The sequence below is a fragment of the Pinus tabuliformis genome, chromosome 3_2 (genome assembly GCF_031772625.1).
Source record: "Pinus tabuliformis cultivar Carrire ecotype Pingquan chromosome 3_2, CPIR1, whole genome shotgun sequence".
Lineage (NCBI taxonomy): Eukaryota > Viridiplantae > Streptophyta > Pinopsida > Pinales > Pinaceae > Pinus > Pinus tabuliformis.
In genome coordinates, this window is record NC_142302.1 from 555,125,119 (window position 1) to 555,145,144 (window position 20,026).

A 20,026-nucleotide genomic window follows, 5' to 3' on the forward strand; every position below is an offset into this window, starting at 1 on the left:
GAACCACCCTACCTATTGTCAACTCCTCTCCATCAAATATAAACCAATAACATGATGAGACTTGCTTTGCGGAAACAAACGCTGAATTTCTATCCGTATCATAAAATAAAATTAGGCCTCCTAAGTTCCAGTGAAATCCAAAATTTACTGCAGGGTTGGTAAAGGTGTAGTTCGAATCTTGCTTCGCGGGAAAAACATTGAATTTGTATTTATGATTATCATAAAATAAAATTAGGCCTACCTACTGCCACAGAAATCCCGAAATTAAAAATTTGTAGATGAATTGATGTGACAAAAAACCATTGGATCACGGGAGGTTTTAATTTAAAGAAAAAGGAAAGCAGCAGTGTAGTTGTGTAACTGGAAACAAAAGTCAACGGGGGCAAGTTCGAGATTCGACAAGCTGACAAAACAGTTTTGCTAAATCTAGGCTAAATCTTACTCCAGGGCACATTTCTTGAAAAATCAAGACTGAGCGAGTAACCTGTTCGTGAACGTGGCTGCAAGCGAAAAAATATTGACAGAAATGGCAATGCTGAGCACAAAAGTCAAAATGGTGACAACCCTGAATTTCTTGCAAAAATCAAGACACATGCGACTTAGCTGTTGGGAACGTGGCTGTAAGCAAAGAATATTAAAAAAATGGCAGTGCCGAGCACAAAAAGTAAAAATGGTGGCAAATTGATAATAAATCTTATTACAAAAACCTCAGAAATGAATTTCTTGAAAACTCAAGACACATGTGGGTTGGTGGACTTCATGTATGTTGTCCCGTGTGTTGGATCGTAAGCGGATCTCATCATCGTCTCCTCTCATGTTTTTCTCCTAACTCTACCATGATGCCACTTACTTGATTCCACGATCTGTTCAGAACATCTATTGAGCTATTTTGGTAAGTCATGCTTCTTTCCTCATCCAATGCTGCTTCTTGTTTTGTTCAAGTTCGATTCCCTCATAGTTCAAAAGCCCTGTTTTGCAGTTTTATTATTCAAGATTTTATCTACAACTTGCTTTTTCATAAGCTGTAGCGGTCCACATCGTGTGGATGACAATTTTAAATGTGATGCGTTGTTTGTATGGTTTTTCTTTATAAATCTACTACACAGTGAAATTCAGAAACCATACAAACAATATGATCAGCTGCAAAATCTAGAGTTTAGAATTTTAGATGCAGCTTAATAGTCTAGTCACCTTAGCTTTGGCATTGGGTTTTACAAACTTTCAGATATAAGAAATTCAGAGCAGCTCTCAACAGACGTGCAAAAATTGCCCTCAAACTCTGTGAGAAGTGGCCCCAAGCTGCCACCATTACTTCCTCTGTTTAATTGAGGGTACTATCCTAAGGTTAACTTGTCTTCTTTGTTATAATATCCTCATTATTCAAACCAAGGATCATAGGAGTTACTTGTGTATTTATAATTGGCTTTGTCAGTTCCATGGACGATTACTTGGGCTCGAGTAGACAAAAATCAATGCTGCACATTCAGATAAAACATGGGCATGTAAAATATAAACAAAGGTAGATTTTCACTATACACAACTTAAAACATGCAACATTTTCAATGCATCTTTGTTTATATCAACACTTCAAATTTGGGTCTTGCTCCCACAAAGATATTCAATGCCAGAAATATAATGGCATAAGGATGCAGGTGTTTTTAACTCCTGCACACTGCAAGAACTCATGGACACTGGATTCTAATGATTGCTCCATAATGTGACAAAAGAAACTAGTTTTTGAGATGGTAGGATGCTTTGAAATCCATATTGTCTAATTAATTGTTCTCCACCGTTACCAAACGTTCATGCAAACTTTGTTTTTCCCTAATACCAACTGAAAGAAGCAGAAGCAAGCAAAATGCTGCAACGCTTTCTTCGGCAGAAAACCATATTTGTTCACAGATGTACTGGTAATAGCCATAGTTCTTATTATGCGACTCTTGAAGCATGTGAAAAGTCACAAGTATATATCAATCGTTTCTAAATTTTGAAGTCTCAACTTGTAAATACTTTTCATTTTGCGTATTTGATTTGAGTCTAATGCTCAACTATCCAAATTTTAAACAATTCAATGGTCTGAAACTTGAAAGTTCACATCGACTCTTGAAGCATGTGAAAATTCACAAGTATATATGAAATCGTTTCTAAATTTTTAAGTCTCTACTTGTAAATACTTTTCATTTTGCGTGTTTATTTGAGTCTAATGCTCAACTATCCAAATTTTATACAATTCAATGATCTGAAACTTAAATGTTAACATCCCCTCCAATATTTAGAAGATCTTCTAGATATTGGAGCGGATGTGAATTTTTAATTTTCATATCATTGAATTGTATACAATTCTCTTACGAAGTCTTAAAATTCCCTTGGTCAATAATTATTCGCCTTTGATTGCTTTTTAAATGTATGCATCTGCAGTTAGGAACTAGCCTTCAGAGATATCGATAGTTTCATGATTGCACATGATACGAGTTTATATGCTTAATCTCAGTTTTATTCCATAATGCAGAATGTGGATATTAAACATTTGGGGTATAATACATAGAAAAGCAGAATGGGAATTTCTATGTTGAGCAAGCATTTTTATATGCTCTGCAGTGGGCAGGGTACTAAATGACAGCTACATAGTTATCAGATAGCAGGCTGGTGATTTTTGCATTGTCAGTATATAGCATACTGGTAAAATTGTTCTACAAGAATTTGACAACATGGAGTGCCCGGGCTCTTTACGATTAGTTACAAAATTGTTTTCTAGGAAAAGAGATTCCTTTCCAATTTATGTTTACACTGTTGCTTGTATACTGCTGATTATCGTCCTGCAGTTTTGGGCATATGAAAAGAAACCTGAATGGTTTTCATTGAAATGGGAATGGACAACCAACGGAAATTATACAACATCCCAACATTTTGAAAATGCAGATGTAAAAGACAGGGCAGTGAACAGTGAATCTCAAACTTTGGAGCATTATATTGCAGCGACGTGTTTGTTGAAGAACTTTGACATGGATGCTAAAGTGGAGTTAACTACTGCTGAAGGTCATTGCTTGATAAAAGCATTACTTGATAAACTTTCGAAAAAACAAGCGAGCCTCAGCATAAATACACACAATGCAACAATAAGTAATAGTTTTAGAAATTTACTTGCTTCTGCCCTACAAAGAAATGGAAAAAGTGACAGTGAAGTGTGACAGCATGAAATCAAAGAGTTGAAATTCAAACTGAAGACTATGGGACATAAAATTCGAGAATCTGTGACCTTTTTACCTTTAAAAGATACAAGGTTTACTGGATTTTCAGATCAAGGTCACACTTGGTTCATAAGCACTTTGAGAGGGAAAAAAGAAAATGGCAATTCTGAGCACGTTTACTTTCCGTCTAAAATATCTAATGGTAGGATTCTTTGTGTGCAGGGGAGGCATCCCAGTGATGGTTCCCAGAATTCTTATGGGTTTGCCTGGCCACAGCAATTGCCACCCACTTCAATTCTGCTTCCTGGTCTAACATTTGTATCTGACAAATGTAAATCCCTGGCACAGCTTGACAGCATTGACAGGTTTTGTAAATTGGAATAAGGAAAATGAATGTACAGTGCCGGAAAGATTTGTACTTTATCATTGGGGAGAGCTTGTAAAGACAATGGGTTCCTGGATTTCACACATCATGCATGTTTCTCTGGGTCGTAGTGTAGAAGTAGATTCCTTGGAATATGGTGATGGGCCTGTCTGCTTTGAAAAGGCAGTAGTATACCGTGACGGGTTAGGGCCTATCTCTAGTGAAAAGAGGACCATGTTGTTTGATATGATCCGCTGCAAGGCATGGAAATTATGCAATGTTTCTGCACGGAAGCACTTTATCAATGGGATTCGTGTTGTTAATTTAACGCTTCTTGCACGGACTGGCAGTAGGTCATTCAAAAATGAATCAACTGTTGCAATGTCTTAGAGAAAGAGTGCAGAAAGGTTGAAGGTTGCAACTTTCGTCTTGTTCACATCAAGAATTTAAGTTTTTGTGATCAGGTACTCTCTATTTCTTTGGTTTGTATCTCTATTTTTGGTCTTTATTTTTTTTTTTAGAGTTAAGCATTCACCTGTTTACCCTCCACAAGAATGTCCTTTTTTAAATAATGATCTAAGAATTGTTAGGTTTTTACCTTATCGCTCAGTGAGTCGGTGTGTCTTAAGAGTTGAGCTAGTAGCATTGTATTTCCTATTTTTCAATTAAGAAAATACATGTGATTTTGACTGCTGCAGATTTCTTCTTACTTTTGTTGTTTGTATTTTCAGCGATGTGTTCATATTCAGAATTAGTTGTTTTAATAGGAGCTTTTGTGTTTTAAGCTATTTAGATTAGGTTCATTTCTAAGTGCAAAATCTATTTATCATGTATTGAAATTTTAACATGGTATCAGAGCACTTTCATTGAAATCTTCGAGGGCTTTGTGTATGTGAGATCAGTTCAGTCTGGGAGGGATATATTGGAGGGTTCAAGTGGGTGTGATTCCCAAGTGTCCTTAGTGATTAAAGAGATCCAGATTCCATACCCGTGATAGGTTGTTTTAGCAGACAAACTAGCACCATTAACTTAAAGTCCCAAAGATGGGACACTAGCCTTGAGGAACTAGGAGGTTGGCCACTGTGATTTCACCAACTTTCCTCAGCTCTTTAGGCTTGGGCAGATGGAATCCTATCCAAGGGGGGCTTCCATATTGATCAACTAGGGTCACTTCGTGTTGTAGGAATGGGAGTAAAGAGAACCTAGCCACAATTGCGATGGAAAATTAAATGTAAAATATGGGCTTGGGTAATAAGTGAACAGGAAACTAGTGCATATCTTGCTTGGGCTATGGGGTCTAAGCCACTCCTGAGTATTTGTCCTCTTGTCTTGGTTGTTGAAGTTTCCAAACATTAGAAGATTTCTGAGAAGAGAATCAAACTAAAAGAGAATGGAACTTGCAAGGATTAAAGGGAGGTTAACTCTTATGAAACCCAAGTATCACAACGAAAATTGCACACTAGATCTATTGTAAAAAAACAAAACCCTAAGAAATTCACTTCTGAGACGATGGACACTTAATTCAAATTCAATAAATAAAGGAAATAAAGATAAAATAATACATCTTTTGCATTATCCTTCATTGTGATAGCTCCTACCTCATTAAGCTTGCAACTCAAATCCTTCTATGACTACCTTAATACAAACATTAAATAATCGGCAATATTACACAATAGCTTTGCAGAGGTGAAACTAGCTTCTTCCCATTAGTCTCCAGTAATCTAATCCATCTTGCAAATGGAGTGAGCAAGTCCTTATATAGATTTTAGCTCAAATCCTCTACAATAAAATATTATTTTCCTTATGAGACTCTCCAAAGAAAATAAAAAAATATTTTCAACTAACTAAGCGGGAAAATTAGATCAAAAACCCATAGAAAAACATTTTGATACAATGTTGTAGATTATTGTATTGCCACGTGTCTTCTTCTTCCATCCTCGTCTTCATACAAAGGCGAAATCTTGGTGTCATTTGTCCTCCTCATGTGCAAAAATAATAATAAAATGCTTGGTCATACAAATAGGGTAAATTTCCAATAGGTGTGCATGAATGGCAAGTGTAAAATTCCATGATGAAGGCATTTTCCTAGAAATAACCACTTCCAAACAATAATATAATTTTAGGAGGTGAAATTCCAAGAAAATGAGTGGTTTTCCATATGTAGAGTTTCATTTATGAGGGTGTTCTTCTAGAAATGTATGCCAATGCTAAGTGTAATGCTTGAGTGCTCTTTTTTATATGTCCTTTGAGCAAGAATTATGCTTTGTGTTCATGTTCAATTTTAAAACCTTCACCGTGCATGAATTCATCCTACAAGAAATGCATTTGTGCCCACTTTGACCAAGTCAACTTTGAAATTGTAACATCCCCTCCTCCCAGGTCCACCCAAGCAATCGGCCAGCTAGGGTAAACATGCGACGAGAGAGGCTACTATAAGGGATTCAACTTCCTTGGTGACCTTAAGGAAATGGAATCGACGGAACATATCAAACAACCCATCCACATCAGCAACAACACCCTCAGGAGACATGTCAGCCACTTAGACATCCTGTCCTTGAGTCCCACTGATGATTTAAGCCTTTTAACCCCTGGTCGCTCTCATGCTATAGGAAATCAACGACCAAAAGCCAAAGTCGCTCTCATAGGCTTGTGTGCCAGCATCCCTGGACTTTTTCCAGCAGACCTGTGCTAGCGTCCCTGAGATTTGAGCCACTTTTCTAGCCCAAAATCTCGACCTCTGCCCAAAACTTGTTATAACCTTCAGAATCCATCAAAGACATGATGACAATATAAAAAAATAAAAAATCAACCTCAGGACTAGGCCTGAGCATCCCCAACTGGGACTGACATTCTGTCAAACACTTGGCATCAATGCAACCTATAGGTCTAGGATACAAGACAAAGCATAAATGACTGAAATAACTTATGAAACATAACCAGAAGGATCACCTCCTTCTCCATTGAACTATTATATCATCAATTAGGTCTTGCATCCATCGATTTAACAATTACAAGTAATGACATGAAATAACCATGACATGAACTAGTCAATTAACCATGCTTATAACCAACATAAAACCATATAAATATTAGAGATATGGCAACCATTAAATCCACATAAAAACCAATGCAAAATTAAGAGAACTTAGCTTTCACTAATCATAGGCAAATCCGACCAGGTTTGGGACTTCCACATACCACTTGACCATAGACATGGCTGAACCAAATCTCTCTTTCAGCCAGCCACCCTCGTGCCATATTCCAAGCATGAATGTGGGATCTCATGGAACAACCAATCCAGGAACAACCAAGGGAATCCAGAGGTTAAACCACCTCCACCCTCATTGTTAAATTGGCAACTAGGGCAAAACTCCATATGGGTCAGCTTATTTATGGCAGCTGATAATTTTATTGGATCCCTCTCGTCGAGAGGTGTAGGATTGATCCAAAGATCATCCGATTCCGATAAGTATTTATGGAGATATGAATTTATTTTGTTTATGTAATTATTATCAAGCCGACCAGCTCTTATGTAGGCTCTAGAAGCCCAACCGACGTGTCTATTCAACCTCTACGTTTTAGTATAAATAGAAGAGGACTTGAAGTCATTTGTGACACTCTTCATGCGATCTCTCTTCTCCACTTGTTTGGGTTTTGTGGACAGAGAGATCTAGAGGAGATTACGCTGTCCTAAGGGTTGATCTAGCCACACCCTAACTGCAGGTCAATCAGCAACCGTCATCTACGCAAGTCAAGAAGGCTTCCTGAATGCATCTACAACACAAGCTTGAGACAGGGAGCCATCCTAACACGTAGTCATGAAGAAGCTCATATACGCTCAAAGATGGAGGCTCAAATGATGCTGTAATCCTAACGCTGTCAAACCCTAGCCGCAGTAAGGAATGGAATTCATAACGCAGTCATGAATCCACTAGCAATACATGAAGGGTAGCCGCAGTGGATTCAACGCTGTAATGAAGGTCGCCGGCAAATGAATATACGCTGGGCATAAATATGTTATAATGTAAGGACGATATATATGAGCTACAGTTCATTACATATACAGTGGCTAACAATGAGGATAATACGCTGTCCAAGAGGCCCTTATACGCTGTCAAAGAGGAGCCTTAATACGATGCCTGTAGAAGCCTAAACACAGTCCTTTCACGCAGTCAAGGAGACATGTTTACACAGAGAAATAGAACTCACATTTTCTTTGAGCTGCAAATGGATGCGAGGTGCAGGCAGGAGATCTCGGTTGGGTATAAGATCTCAGAAGGCCTCGTTAGATGCGGTTATGATCACAGCAAGGAAGGATGATAATCCCCTCCTCCTCGGTGGTGTACCTCCTAACAGAAAGCATGATCATTATCTCTTGGCGAGATCTCTGGAACCCTACAGGAGCAAGAACAATCTCGGCAACTCAGAGCCTCGAGTCATAGCGCTATTCCTCGACGAGTATAACAGGATCCACGCAATTATGATCTCGGTGCTCCGTCCCTATGTTACTTTGTTTCAAGGTCAACAATCTCAGTCACATTATATTGCAGTTGTAACATGTTCTCGTCATAATTGTGATGACATCGCAAATCCTACAGGAGTATGGAGAGTACCGTAACACAGTCTCGACATAACCACAATTGACCTCGGTGCAATGAGATATTAGTTACAGTCTCAGTTAAAGATCAGATGTTGCCCTAATTTCTTATCAAAGGATATCAATGATTATCACAGTCTCAGATTGATGAGAAGGAATAGTATCACAACCTCTGCATACTTCCTAAACTCTGCCACAGTCTCAGCATACTAATGGTGAAGAAGATCCACGTGATATCTTTGTATTAGTCTTGGCAATAAATGATGATCTCTGAGGTGCTGCAAGGATGATGATCCCAACAGCATGATGATGGGCATGTTGATAAGGAAGCAACAGTGAGGGTCTCAATGATGATGAAATAATGGTGCAGCAATAAGGACAACCTCAGTCTCAGCGCTGGAAGTCTGGGCATAATTACATTCATAGCAAGGTCAAGATCTCAATGAAGCTGTGATGAATGATGATGAAAAATGCGACACTGTGGGCGAAGTAATCATGAGCAGCATGATGAAGATCATGGGCAGCACAGTGATGTATGAGAGCATGAGCAGCATGATGATCATGGGCAGCATGATGGTGCTACACAGTAAGGTGTAGCAAATGGACGAGATGCAGCACGATGATAGGTGAAGGAGTCACCTTGAGAATCAGTTGAAGCAGAATGTCTTCAACTGATTTCATCATGATATGAAATGATCTATGCTAGATCTAGATAAGTCAAAGTATTGACTTCTGTTGTAAATGTACTCTCTCTCTCTCTCCTTCTCTGCTGAACTTTGAAGATAAAAGAAGATTTGATCAAAGGGTTTCCCCACACATTGTGGGGTTTGTCCCTGGCTCGCGCCATATCTTGTGTCCTCTTGCATTGGCTTGTCTTCTGCGTTTTATATTTATGTTCTATCTGCAGTTTATCGTAATGCTGATGTGATTGCTAACTATGAAAATTTTATAAATTGCTCTAGCATAGAACATACCTAATCTTAACACTCATCAACCGTGATCACACCAAAACCGGTGCTCTGATCACAACTGAACCGAATTTGGAATGCCATCTGGAATCCATCACTATCCTTGAGGAATTTTCCGTCTCCTTGTCTCAGGTTTTACCACAATCCAATCCCGGATCACTAGGCCCTAAACTGAGACTATTCTCTCAAGCTTTACCGCAACCCAAACTCGGATCGCTAGGCCCTAAACTGAGACTTCTCCCTTAGGCTTTACCGTGTATCCCACCAAAACCAGTCAAGGGATTCCTATGCCTTTGGGAATGAAACTTGAGACCACCTTCGCCCCAGGTTCCAAAATCCATCTGACAAACCAAAGCTCAAAAACCAAAATAAACATCCGAACACCATGGCATCTGGAAAAAGGCAAGGCTAGGCTGAAACCACTGTCATAACCTGACAAAACCATGCCACCAACAGCAAGAGAACCATACACCAACATGCAAATCCATGCCTGTCCAAACCAGCTAGGAAGTCACACATGCAAAAGGTTAACTGCAAGTATTCCTGCTGAAGCTGTCTGATTCTGCTCTTCTTCCTTGATCATTGCTTTCCTTCCTTTCCCTTTGCTTGCTTTTCCTTCCTTGATCCAAAGCTAGAGTGTTATAAGAAAACTCTAAGTGACCAAGTGTGAGAGAGAGAGAGAGAGAGAATAATGAGAGAGCTGTAAACTTGACCTGACAAAAGGTTACCAACTGATCCTCAGAAACCTTTTTATGAATGAGGCCTCTAATTTCTTCATTTTCCATCATTTTCTTTCAATTTCCTCCTCACATGCAACCTGTGACCTTTCACCTTACTTTTCTCCTAATTTTCTTTATTTTCATAAATAAATGTGCCAAAAATGTCTTTTTGCCTTTTAATAACTTTGCCTTAGCCTTTTCCAATATTCCTTAGCCAAAACACACATCCTGTGATGCCCACTAGGATATTAGGATATCTTTGCCCAACATTCAGCTTGGAATAAGTGTCCCTTAACCGTGGTCTTATTTTGCCTTTATTAATTTTTATTACATGAAATTTTCACCAAGGTTGTTAGAGAACCCTCCCCCTTGGGGAACATTGTTTTCGGTTTTAAACCACACCAAGACCTCAAAAAAACCGCTGAAAAGCAAACACATTGCACATGGAGCTTTATAGCTTAGCTCGATGTAGTATTTACAATGAAAGACCTGCTCAAAAGCAAAACATCATGACAACATGACAAGATAACAACCATAATAACATGACACCCATACCGCTAATTGGAGCTTTATAACTTAGCTCATGGTGGTATTTACATCCATATATATATATATACATACATATACCAAAGCATCAACAAAACATATGCCAAACATATACCAACATCAAACCAAAACTGCTTAGCCTTAGCCGGCAAACAATGAAGGATATAGGGCCTGCATCTGATCCGCCGTCTCCCATGTAGCTTCTTCCGGCCCAAAGTGCTTCCACTGCACTTTAACGTGCTCTATGGCTCTCTTCCTGAGCATGAGATGTTTCCGCTGCAATATGCACTGAGGCTCCGGTTGCAACTCTCCTTCTTGCTCCACTTGCAATATAGATCAATCAATAACATGATCAACATCCTTTATATACTTCTTAATCAATGAAATATGGAAAAACATCATGGACTTTCACTGTTGGAGGCAGTGCAAGTCGACATGCCATTGGTCCAATCCTCTCAAGGATCTCAAAAGGCCTGCAATACTGTGGTGCCAACTTGGCACATGAACCAATCCTCAAGAGTTTTTTCTTGGGCTTGATGCGCAAATACACATGCTCCCCAACCTGAAACTCCTTGAACACCCTGTGCTGATCCGCATAACTCTTCTGTCTATCTTGTGTTGCCTTTAGATTCTTCTTTACAACCTGTATTTCCTCTTCCATGTTTGCCAACATGTCCAGTCCAATAAGTACCCTATTCACTAGATCACTCCAGCTGATGGGATTGTTGCAACTCTGCCCATACAATGCCTCGAAAGGAATCATTCTCAATGACTCCTGATAACCATTGTTGTATGCGAACTCAACCAATGGAATATACTCCTCCCATTTCTTCTGCTGGTACATCACATACATCCTCAACATATCCTCCAAGGTCTTGTTGACCCTCTCTGTCTATCCATCTGTCTGCGGATGATAAGTTGTTTGAAGGCCAACTCTATGCCCAAACCTGCAAACAATTCCTTCCAAAACTTGGAAATGAACTTTGCATCCCTGTCCGACACAATCTTCTTTGGAACACCATGCAGTCTCACTATTTCTCTCATGAACACCTGTGCTACCTCACTCGATGAATATGTAGTCTTTATTGGAATGAAGTGAGCTACCTTGCTCAACTTGTCGACCACGACCATAATAGAATCATGCTACTTTACTGTCCTTGGAAGACCTATGATGAAATCCATGGAAATGACCTCTCATTTCCATTCCGGAATCACTATAGGCTGTAGTAACTGACCTGGAGGCTTACATTCTAGCTTTACCTGGTGACAATCTAAACATCTAGCCACAAACTCTGCCACATCCTTCTTCAAATTCGGCCAATAGTAGAACTTCCTCACTGCTGTCAATGTATTCTGATATCCTGGATGACCCAAGTATGGCTTGACGTGAAACTCCCTTAAGATAAGCTTCTTGAGCTTACTGTAATTTGGTACATAGATCCTGTCTCTAAACCTCACCAAACCATCTGCAATGAGATGATAGTTTGCGTTTTGATCACCTGTACCTTTACCTGTACCTGTACTCTACTGTAGCCTGAGTATGATCTCCATGTATTTGTTATCCCGCTGTCCTGCGTACGAGATCCTATCCTGTAACTTTGTCCCATAAGAGTTCATAGCTGCTATATGATTTACCTATACCTTCCTGCTAAGAGCATCCACAATCTAGTTCTCCTTTCCTTTGATGCATCTGATCTTGGAGTCGAACTCACTAAGGGTAGCCAACCATCTAGCTTGCCTGGCATTTAGATTCGGCTGGTCAAACAAATACCTCAACCCATTGTGATCGCTCATCAATGTAAACCTCCTGCCAAGAAGATAGTGCCTCTACATCTTCAATGCATATATAATTGTTGCTAGCTCAAGATCATGCGTCGGATGGTTTTGCTCGTGCTCATTCAGTTTCCATAACTCATAGCACACTAGCTGTCCTTCTTGCATGAGAACCCCACCAAGTCCTCCCTTGCAAGTATTTGTACACACTACAAACTCCTTGTCCAGATTCGCAATCTTTAGCATTGGTGCATGTGTCAGCAACTGCTTAAGCTGCTCAAAACTAGCCTCACATTCTTCTGTCCATTCAAAATTTTTACCTTTTCGCTGTAATGATGTGATAGAATATGCAATGCGTGAGAAGTTCTTGATGAACCTCCTGTAGTAACCTGCCAATCCCATGAATGATCTCACCTCATCCACATTCTTAGGAGCTGCCCACTCCATGATAGCCCTTATCTTTTCTGGATCCACTACTATGCCATCCTTGGAGACAACATGCCCCAAGTAATGTACCTCAGTCTGAAAGAAGCTTCACTTGCTAAGTTTAGCATACAACTGATGCTCTCTTAGCAATCTCAACATTGCTGCTAAATGCTCGACATGTTCTTCCTCATTCTTAGAATATACTAGTATGTCATCAATGAATACAATAACAAACTTGTCCAGATAAGGACGCAACACACTATTCATCAAACACATAAATGTAGCTGGAGCATTAGTCAAACCGAATGGAACAAAAACAAACTCATAATTCCCATACCTGGTCCTGAACACAGTCTTGAAGATATCCTCTTCCTTGATGCGTACCTAATGGTATCCCGATCTCAAGTCGATCTTAGAGAACACTATTGCTCCCTTCAATTGATCAAACAAATCATCAATCCTCGGCAAAGGGTACCTGTTCTTGATCGTTACTTTGTTCAACTGCATGTAATCAATGCACAATCTAAGAGTACCATCTTTCTTCTTCACGAACAACACTGGTGCACCCCAAGGCGATACACTTGGCCTAATGTACCCCTTGTCCAACATTTCCTTCAATTGCAACTTTAACTCAACCAACTCAGGTGTGCTCATCCTGTAAGGTGCTTTTGATGCTGGAGCTTCCCCTGGCACCAACTCAATAGAAAAGTCTACCTCCCTATGAGGTGGCAACTCTATAATGTCCTCAGGAAATACATCTTGAAACTGTTGCAAAACTGGGTATCTTCTTAACACATCTACATCCTCAACCTCCTTACCCTTGTCACTAAAAATGTGTACTGCAAACATCACACAACCTTTTCTGCAACTGCGTTTAGCTTGCATAGTAGTAACCATCCTCACTGATGTAGGCTTCTTCTTCCCCTGCAAAGTCTTCTTTCCCCACTATCATCCATACACTCAATGGTCTTGTCGAAGCAATCCACCTTGGTTCTGTAAAGGTATAGCCAATCCATACCCAAAAGCATACCATACGATCCCATTGGCAATACATTCAAATGTATTGTTGTAGGCATACCATTTAACTCAAATGCACAAGCTCTTACCCAATGGTGAACTCGCTTCTTTGTACTTGTAGCCAACTGTACCAACCAAGATTCTACATGCACTTCTTTTCTCAAACCACACTTATCCACAGGTCAGGATTAATATAACTATAGTTAGATCCAGGATCAATCAAAATAGAAACAACTTGATCACAAAGCTTACCGTCCATCTCAATGATCAATGCCTGATGATTCGCCTACCTGTTGTCCACAACTGCATAGATCTGAGGAATGCTATGACCAACATCACCAACTGTATGCGCCTCCTGAGCACTGTAGATTTGGGGTCTACCACCACTCTGATACTGCGGACAATCCCTCTTACGATGATCCTTACCACATATCCAACACTGCAATGGTTCCCTACCACCGCCTCTAGCTTGCTGCTCTCCACGTCCCTTCTCAGCTGTATTGAATCTCTTGTAAGGAACTACATTTTCTTTCTCACTTGCATCTTGAGGTCTTCCTCTCTTTGGTGGCCATTTTCCTTTATCTTTCTCATTTCTTTTCAAGTCATGCTTAGGCTCAACTTTGCACTTCGACTGCTCATAACAATGCTTCAACTTTCGGATGGCCTCCTCCAACGATCTAGGCTCATCGAACTCAATCTGATCTCTGTATGCAACTGACAGTCCACTGATGAATCTCTGAACCTTGGCCTTCTCCTCCCTGAGGTAAGGCACATATCTCAACAACTCCAAAAACCTGTTAGTATACTCATCATCTGTCATAGAACCCATCTGCAACTCATAAAACTCCTTAGCTTTGTCATCATAGTACCTCTTAGACAAGTACTTCTTCTTGAAGAGCCTTTCAAATGCATGCCAAGTCAAATCCTCCTCATGTATACCTTTGACATTATTCACATATTCCCACCAAATATCTGCTTTACCTTTGAGATTGAAAGTGGCTATCTTTGCTTTCATGTTTTCTGAATAATCATGCAATCGGAAGAATTTCTTCATACCAAGCAACCATGCTTCTGCATCCTGTGATTTCTTCATCTCTCCATCAAAGGTAGGTGGCTTTGCTTTCTTAAACTCATCTGGCAAGTATCCCCTATCACTCCTCCTGTAAGGATGATAACGATGATGATCATGATGCCTGTTAGAACCAGAGCTGGAATAGTACCTGTGTTGATCACCTCTCCTATTCGGAGTGTCCAACAACCTGCCATCTCTAATCGTGTTAGATCTATTTGACCTGTGTCTACTAGGAGACCCACTACCATATGCCACATTAGTTCTGTCCTCATGTCCATGGCTTATCCGAAGTCATCCCAGTTGCTGCACATCTGACAAACTGTGAATTAGTATCGCATTCACCTCTGCTTGTTTCTCTTGTGCCTGCATGATTTTGTCATTGTCTGCTTTGCAACTCTTTATTTCTTCCTTCAGGCTTCTCAATGTGTCTGCCAATTTAGAAGAGTGCCCCACACCACACTGCCCATCTGATGCATAGGGAGATTCTATGTAGTCTACCACCTTGCTAGCCATCTGATCTCTTTCTTGCAAGGCATATTATGTCAGCTAAACCAAATCACAATAAATCAGCGTACCTTAACATAATTCGGGGAGGATATCTTGTCTGCAAGATCATCAAATCAATGTGATACATGTATAACATAATCATAATAACATATAGACATATATCAAATAAGTGTATCAACGCATAAACATCATTCTAGCTAGGGTCCAGTCATCAATGCAAGGCCATATCAACAATGCATTCATGCATGAGAACAACCATTATTCCATTGCACACATTTCCACATGCAACTATCAACATGCATAAGCAATGCCTAATCAACTACACATACGTATGAACACATGCAGTCGAGCATAAGTGATCAATTTTTGTAACCAACCTACAAAACTGATACATGTAATCAAAACATTTAAGAATGCACCTGATATACACAAGGATGTAGTCAAGAAACATATAATCAACATGTAAGAGACATATAACCATATGCAACTAGTGATATACTTTCGACGATGGACCCCACAAAATCACATCAAGTTCCTCATGACAACCTTACTACCATCATGATCAACATGATGCAATGCAACATGCACATGGAATGCAAGTGTAAGAGACACACATGCAACTGACATGCATGCATGACCAACACTTTCACCAAAGGAGAGCGTAACCATGCTCTGATACCAATCTGTAACACCCCCTCCTCCCAGGTCCACCCAAGCAACTGGCCAGCCAGGGTAAACATGTGACGAGAGAGGCTACTATAAGGGATTCAACCTCCTTGGTGACCTTAAGGAAATGGAATCGACGAAACATATCAAACAACCCATCCACATCAGTAACAACACCCTCAGGAGACATGTCAGCCACTCAGACATCCTGTCCCTGAGTCCCACTGATGATTTAAGCCTTTTAACCCCTGGTCACTCTCATGCTATAGGCAAGACAATGACCAAAAGCCAAAGTTGCTCTCATAGGCCTGTGTGCTAGCGTCCCTAGACTTTTTCCAGCAAACCTGTGCCAGCGTCCCCGAGATTTGAGCCACTTTTCTAGCCCAGAATCCTGACCTCTGCCCAAAACTTGTTATAACCTTTAGAATCCATCAAAGACATGATGACAATATAAACAAATCAAAAATCAACCTCAGGACTAGGCCTGAGCATCCCCAACCGGGATTGACATTCTGTCAAACACTTGGCATCAATGCAACCTACAGGTCTAGGATACAAGACAGAGCATAAATGACTAAAAGAACTTATGAAACATAACCAAAAGGATCACCTCCTTCTCCATTGAACTATTATATCATCAATTAGGTCTTGCATCCATCCATTTAACAATTACAAGTAATTACATGAAATAACCATGACATGAACCAATCATTTAACCATGCTTATAACTAGCATAAAACCATATAAATATCAGAGATATGACAACCATTAAATCCACATATAAACTAGTGCAAAAGTAAGAGAACTTAGCTTTCATTAATCATAGGCAAATCCGACCAGGTTGGGACTTCCACGTGCCGCCCGACCATTGACATGGCTAAACCAATTTTCTCTTTCAACCAATCACCCCCATGCCATATTCCAAGCATGAATGTTGGATCTCATAGAACAGTCAATCCAAGAACAATCAAGGGAATCCAGAGGTTAAACCACCTCCACCCTCATCAACTGTGATCACACCAAAACCGGTGCTCCAATCACAACCGAACCGAACTTGTAATGCCATCCAGAATCCATCACTATCCTTGATGAATTTTCCGCCCCCTTGTCTCTCAGGCTTTACCATAATCCAATCCTGGATCATTAGGCCCTAAACCGAGACCAGTCTCTCAAGATTTACCACAATCCAAACCCAGATCACTAGGCCCTAAATTGAGGCTTTTGCCTCAGGCTTTACCGTGTATTCCGCCAAAACTGCTCAAGGGATTCCTAGGCCTTTGGGAATGAAACTTGAGACCACCTTTGCCCTGGATTCCGAAACCCATCCAGAAAACCAAAGCTCAAAAACCAAAATAAAATCCCAACACCATGGCTTCTGGAAAAAGGCAAGGCTAGGCTGAAAACCACTGTCATAACCCGACAAAACCATGCCACCGACAGCAAGAGAACCATACACCAACATGCAAAGCCATGCATGTCCAAACCAGCTAGGAAATCACACATGCAAAAGGTTACTTACAAGTATTCTTGCTAAAGCTGCCTAATCCTGCTCTTCTTCCTTGATCCTTGCTTTCCTTCCTTGATCCAAAGCTAGAGTGCTCCAAGAAAACTCTAAGTGACCAAGAGTGAGTGTGTGTGTGTGTGAGAGAGAGAGAGAGAGAGAGAGAGAGAGAGAGATAATGAGAGAGCTCTAAGCTTGAACTGACAAAAGGTTAACAACTGATCCTCAAAAGTTTTTTTATGAACGAGGCCTCTAATTTCTTCATTTTCCATTATTTTCCTTCAATTTCCTCCTCACATGCAACTTGTGACTTTTCACCTTATTTTTCTCCTAATTTTCTTTATTTTCATAAATAAATGTGCCAAAAATGCCTTTTGCCTTTTAATTCCTTTGCCTTAGCCTTTACCAATTTTCCTTAGCCGAACACACATCTAGTGATGCCCACTAGGATATCTTTGCCCAACATTTAGCTTGGAATAAGTGTCCCTTAACCGCGGTCTTATTTTTCTTTTATTAACTTTTATTACATGAACTTTTCACTAGGGTTGTTACAGAAATTCTTGTCTTAGAAGGGGTGCCCTTGAGACTAGATCTCCTCAAAATGTTGCATATAGGCACCCTTTGAGTAAGACAAGCCATCACTTGTCACTTCACATGTGTGCAAGGTGTGAACTTTTAATAGGGTTATGTAGGAAGTGGATATATCCTCTTAGTAGAGTGCACCACCTAGGGATGTGTGCATGAGTGGATGAGGTCGAGGATAAGATGGAAGGTCAAAACCCTAGGGCACATGCTTATTAATCTTCCCTATGCCACTCAAGGCTCAAATAATTCCTAAAACCTCGTGCAAAGGGATAACGATAAAGCAAGAATGAGGTTTAACACATGTGAACAAGGCTAAATTGAGGCCATGGTGAATTGAGTTTTTGTCATTTGTTTTCGCCTTCAATATATGTGCCAAAGGGGGAAGTACTAACTTAAGTTGTAGTTCATGGATATAAAGTTAAGTTCCTTAGTGAATAATTAGGAATTAGTGTATCACTTGAGTATCTGCCAAAAGGGGGAGTTCCTGGTCTCATGTGTACAAAATGAACTTTAAGTTACACCACCTAGTGACCAATTAAAAAGTGAAACTTAGGGAAAAGTTATCAATCAAGAATTAGAACAATGAAGCATGCAACCCAACTTTTAGGATTTTAAATTTTTAATTAAAATATCCCAAACTAGTTAGGTGTGTTCACATTAGTAAAAGTGAAAATATAACAATTGAGGAGTTGTTATAAAGTAAGAGCTATGGATTTTAAGCTAACTATGCCATGTGCCTCCTAGGATATTGAATGAAGTGGAATATAGGTGTAATTGAGGGTTTTACAAAGGAAAAATGTCAAGAAGTGATGTTATACATAAATTGCTTGGCTAAAATGGTGAGAAGTGGATTTTGCCTAGGCAAAAGTTATAATATGCTTGCAATAAACAAATTTTCCTAGGTAAAATTATGGAAATAGAAAGAATATGAATGGAACTAGGTAAGTGAGTCACCATGTTAGAGGACAAACATGCAAAAATAAGTGAAAGTGACTAGGATGTGAGCACCATGATGAAGATTTGTGAAGAAAAGTTACACCCCTGAAGCTATACCAACATTTCAACCTTTGGAAGGCTAGAATGATCCCATCAATCTACACAAGATCATGTTTACCACACATGTCAATATGAGAGGTAATAGGTTGTAGGGTGTGATCGTCTAATTTCTCCAATGGTTGGAGTGTTGTTGTGTGCCTAAGAGAGGCTACTTGCACTTGTTATAGGTTGCTAATCCATTTTGTTTTTACGCTGATTGTTTAGTATAGTTGTGTGTCAAGAGTTGTAGGATTGGCTATTCTCATTCTCAAAGCGTGTGGCTATTGACAAGTTAGGATGTGCTTCCATCTTTGCATCTTGGAACTATATAATATAGATGCTATTGGAGGAGGTTGATGTATGATGTTTTGTTGAAGTGACCCCTATAGTGCCTATTGATCCCAAGAATTTGATGAGCGTAACCAAGGAGATGTTTTAAGAATCGATTAATCTACACTAGACTAAGAATATTAACTAGAAGAAGTTGTTGAAGAAGAACTCCTTGGCACTCACACAAGTGACATAGACATGATGAACATCTAACTGATGAATATTATTAAGTTGAGATATTAAGTTGTTGTGTTCAAGCTGAAGGTAGAGGATGAGAAGTTGGTCCCCATAGCATAAGATGGGTTCCATTCAACCTAGGACATGTTTTATTAAGGGTTTCTATCCATAGGAGATGTTTACTACCTTTTAGAAGCTTTCGGATCATTTTATCTAGTAGGATACTAGATTACAAATTGTTTCAACCAGCCTGGAGGAGATCCAAAACGAAGCCCTCATTGGGGAGGTGAATAAAGGAAGTAAGAAAGGAGGACACAAGAAGGGTCAAAAGGGGAAGAAGGAAGATTCAAGTTCTTTGAACTAGAAGAAGAAAGACTTTAGCCACATGAAGTGTTTAAAGTGTCATGAGATGGGCTACTAGTCTTCACAGTATCCCAAGAAAAAGAGAAATAGTAATCAATGTGCAGAAGCAATGTGTAGGGACTATAGAAGCTTCCATAAGAGTGGATGATTTAACATCCAGAGTTGAGATAATCTTCTCCATGGTCTTGTGCC

The 20,026-nt window shown here is 39.8% G+C and overlaps 1 long non-coding RNA gene across 1 annotated transcript in view; it reads left to right on the forward strand.

Annotated features, from left to right (window-relative positions):
- Positions 1–3,523: 3,523 nt before the first annotated feature.
- Positions 3,524–20,026, forward strand: part of LOC149181725 (uncharacterized) — a 114,893-nt gene continuing 98,390 nt past the window's right edge. Inside the window, exon 1 of the long non-coding RNA XR_016257558.1 lies at positions 3,524–4,016. This is a non-coding gene — a long non-coding RNA (uncharacterized LOC149181725). The remainder of the gene's footprint in view (positions 4,017–20,026) is intronic.